The 4555-nt window shown below is 48.8% G+C and overlaps 1 pseudogene; it reads left to right on the top strand.

The window, feature by feature from the left end:
- Window positions 1–453: 453 nt before the first annotated feature.
- LOC130207545 (delta-1-pyrroline-5-carboxylate synthase-like) overlaps window positions 454–4555 on the top strand; it is a 10112-nt pseudogene continuing 6010 nt past the window's right edge.

Genomic DNA, 4555 nt, shown 5'->3' with positions numbered 1-4555 from the left:
ACAGTGACCTGACATAGTGTCTGTAGGTTATTACACTTCTTACTACAGTAACATGACATAGTGTCTGTAGGTTATTACACTTCTTACTACAGTGACCTGACATAGTGTCTGTAGGTTATTACACTTCTCACTACAGTGACCTGACATAGCGTCTGTAGGTTATTACACTTCTTACTACAGTGACCTGACGTAGCGTCTGTAGGTTATTACACTTCTTACTACAGTGACCTGACGTAGCGTCTGTAGGTTATTACACTTCTTACTACAGTGACCTGACGTAGTGTCTGTAGGTTATTACACTTCTCACTACAGTGACCTGACATAGCGTCTGTAGGTTATTACACTTCTTACTACAGTGACCTGACGTAGCGTCTGTAGGTTATTACACTTCTTACCGCTGTGACCTGACGTAGCGTCTGTGTGTTTTTCACAGCTCCCTCCAGTGTCAGCGCCATGCTTGCCCGGCTGGCCTCGTGTTCTCGCCGCCATCCAGACTCCGTCCCAGCGTCTGTCCGGTGTCCATCAGAGCGTACGCTCCGGCTAAATGTGAGTCCCGGCTGAGGGGGCGCCTTGCTGCTCTGCCGATGTGTAATTAATAGGGCTGTCAGCGTTAACGCGTTAATCTATGCGATTAATTTGGCCGCGTTAACGCACTAAAATATTTTAACGCAATTAACGCAGGTTTTTTGTTTTTGTTTTTTTGTTTTTTTTAAACCGCGGCAGTACAGTTTGACACTGTTTCCGTTTTTAAAACAATTATTTCTCCGCGAAAATAAGGAGCATAAATCAGTTTAACCTGTGGATGAATCAGTCGGGTTTCCTGCTCCTCCTTCCTCCCCCCTCTGAGACACAGAGGAGCTATAGCGTCAAGACGTTGAAAGAACTCGTTACACTAAACCTTCACCATGATTTGTCAATCCGCTTCGTAAAAAACAACCAATGAACACTCAGTAAATCACAAAGGACCTCCCACCTCACAGGTAAGGCTCATTTAGCAGCCTGTCAGTCAGAGAACCAGAGAACACGGCGTGAGGACAATGAGGCTCATTTCAGAGCTGAGATTGTTCTGGAATGTTTGATGTATAACACGGGTGTGTGTCATGCAAAAGACTTTAAACGGTGAAATTTATTTTGTAAAATGTATTAAATGCCCCCAGCCTCCAGAGGGTTAACGTGACATATGTGAATGTCAGTCAGTCACCAAGGCCACTGGTTCTGCTGTGTTCAGTGTTAAAGATGACAGGACCAATGGGGTCTCAATATATATATATTTTTTTACTAATCTGATGTTTCACTGAAGAAACAATTTATCATCCACGATATTAAATACCTCGCTGGCACTGTATATGTAGGAGCCTCTTTGAAAACACAGCTCTGTATGAAGTTTTGTCTTTAAAGAAGGAAAACACTTTGTTGAGCGCGATTAATCGCGATTAATTAATCGCAATTTCAAAATGTGCGATTAATTAGTTAATTTTTTTTAATCGATTGACAGCCCTAGTAATTAAAGGTGTCTTTGTTGTTGCCTGCAGTCCCACGTCCTCATGGCAAGTCCCTCGGCCACCGCAGTGAGCTGAAGCAGGCCAAGCGCATCGTGGTGAAGCTGGGCAGCGCCGTGGTGACGCGGGACGAGTGCGGCCTGGCGCTGGGGCGGCTGGCCGCCATCGTAGAGCAGGTAACGCCCTTCATGTCGCCCAGGCGTGAGAGACACTGCGGCTGCGTGAAGACGGCGCCACGTACCTGCACACTCGTCACCTTTCGGTGAAATTCACCGTTTTGAAATCAAAATAGGTCGTCCGCGTGAATCGTGTAGATCCTAAGAGATTTTGTTTTGGGGGTGTTGAGACTGCAGTGAGGCGCGGAGAAAATGCGAAGTGGTGCTCTTTGCAATAAAACATCTTTGATGGGACGTGTGAGTCTCGCCAATCAGCGTTCAGATGTCCTCAGCGTTTGGGGTTAGCGTTTGCTTGAATGTTAGCCGCTACATCTACTGCTGTCACGCTGCACGGCGGATCGATGCTAACAAGGTACCCGCACGTTAAAAACGATGTGACTGCCCCTTCACCCTCCAGGGCTCCAGACTAACTTTTTTTACTAGGAGCACAGTGGCCCCCAACTTAAAATTTTAGGGGCGCAAGCAGAAAATTTAGCGGCGCACACTATAAATCGACTTGCAAAGTGTTCTTATTTGGCAATGAAATACTCCGTGTTAAACTTCAATAGCATGAGGGCTCCCAAGTTTTGAAGACAGGCAAGAGTGACGTTTCCATCAGCACCCCCCCCCCCCCCCCCCCCCCCCGCAGAACGCAATTTTCGGATATTAGTCAGTCGCGTGCAATTCCAGGATGCTTTATTTTCATTGGTTGCTGGATTGGATCTTACCCAGATACGGGTTGTTTTCTGATTGGCTATTGTGTAGCCCATTTCTTTTTTTTGATTGGCTGATAAGTGGCTCCTCACAGCAGAACTCCAGGGGAGCGCTTGATTCCTCCACGGTGAGGCAGCTGCGGCTCATGTTGCGCCGCGCACATTAAAACATTAAATAGCCGAGAGTTTTTTTCAGCGTGGGAAATACGATGTGTGGCGGGAGTGCGTGACGTAAGACCGAAATGCGTGACTGTCCCGCTCAATGCGTGAGTCTCACGCTCAATGCGTGAGTCTCACGCTCAATGCGTGACACTTGAGAGCCCTGAATTCGGCCTCCTCGGCGCACTGGTTAGCCTCTTGTCTTCTCAATGGACTGGAGCTGCACTTTCATTGCACAGGTCGCGGCACATTTTATGTTTCAGACTGGCGTTGTGTTTGATCAGCGTGTTTTCATTGTGTAGTGCCAGTCTTATCAGCACATTTCGTGTTCCCCGCATGTTGTGGGAATCGACAGCAGAATGTAGTTCATTGAATTGCTCTCCCTGAAATACCTCAGCCAGGTGAACTCGCAGCCACTCATCGCGAAAGCTGAACTTCCTGCCTTTTTTCGCCACGACCGTTTCCTCACAATCTGAGTCGGACTCATTCTCGGGATTTGTCTTCTCTATATCATTAGGTTTAGGAAGAAAGTACGAACTGATAGTCCGCTTCGCCATTGTCCATTGTTTACAGGAGACACCGCTATGTAACATCTTTGGAGAACCCCCAAGTCCCGCCTCTTTTCACACATTAGCCTATAACCGTGGTCATCCCCCCCCCCCCCCCCCCGCTCTCACACACAGGCCAGCCTTCTTCTTCTTCTTCTTCTTCTTCTGTTTCTCCTTTCTTCTTCTTCTGGAGTTAATGTCGGTTAGCAAACCAGTCATTCAGGCATTACCGCTAACTATAGTGGGCTGAAGTGTCGAACAAGTTTGTCAGCAACAAAAATATTTAATAACAAAAAAAATCTACTAACTTACTGGTCGCGCATGCGCGAGTTGATGAAAAATTTACTCGCACTGTGTCTAATTTTCAAATGCGACCATTTGGTCGCATTCTGGAGCCCTGGAGCTACATGAGTTTGCAGGTATGGTGCCAGGTGGGTGTCGATGAAGACGGTAAAACAAAGTGTGTGTGTGTGTGTGTGTGTGTGTGTGTGTGTGTGTGTGTGTGTGTGTGTGTGTGTGTGTGTGTGTGTGTGTGTGTGTGTGTGTGTGTGTGTGTGTGTGTGTGTGTGTGTGTGTGTGTGTGTGTGTGTGTGTGTGTGTGTGTGTGTGTGTGTCAAGGTGGCCATGCAGAGGAATCAAGGCGGGAGATGATCGTCACCAAGGCGCCTGTGGTATGCTCGCAAGCAGAGACTGAGACACGAGATCCTGCTGTCTCAGAGCGTCAGGCAAGCCTTACACTCCGGACAGAACCAGCTCAAAGAAATGGCGAGTCATCATCGTTGAGCGCCGGGGATTGTCGAACACTCGTTGAGAAATTGCCAAATATGAGTTAATGTTTGTTAAATGTTAAATATGAACTTTGAGGGAAATTCCTGTCTTTCAGTCCGTTCCAGTTCTGGAGGCCAGAGCTTGTGCAGCCGCCGGCCAGAGCGGCCTGATGGCTCTGTACGAAACCATGTTCACGCAGTACAGCACCTGCACAGCACAGGTACGCCAGACTCTCCTCTGAGAGGGAAACGCAGAGCGCTCCAGTCTCCCTCTAGTCTCCCTCTAGTCTCCCTCTAGTCTCCCTCTAGTCTCCCTCTAGTCTCCCTCTAGTCTCCCTCTAGTCTCCCTCCAGTCTCCCTCCAGTCTCCCTCCCCTCTAGTCTCCCTCCAGTCTCCCTCCAGTCTCCCTCCAGTCTCCCTCTAGTCTCCCTCCAGTCTCCCTCTAGTCTCCCTCTAGTCTCCCTCCAGTCTCCCTCTAGTCTCCCTCTAGTCTCCCTCTAGTCTCCCTCCAGTCTCCTCCAGTCTCCTCCTCCAGTCTCCTCCAGTCTCCCTCTAGTCTCCTGGTCCTCTAGTCTCCCTCTAGTCCCTCTAGTCTCCCCAGTCTCCCCTCCAGTCTCCCTCTAGTCTCCTCCAGTCTCCTCTAGTCTCCTCTCAGTCTCCCTCTAGTCTCCCTCCAGTCTCCCTCCAGTCTCCCTCAGTCTCCTCCAGTCTCCC

This window comes from Pseudoliparis swirei, chromosome 17, assembly GCF_029220125.1.
Source record: "Pseudoliparis swirei isolate HS2019 ecotype Mariana Trench chromosome 17, NWPU_hadal_v1, whole genome shotgun sequence".
Lineage (NCBI taxonomy): Eukaryota > Metazoa > Chordata > Actinopteri > Perciformes > Liparidae > Pseudoliparis > Pseudoliparis swirei.
This window is presented reverse-complemented; position numbering and strand designations above follow the sequence as displayed.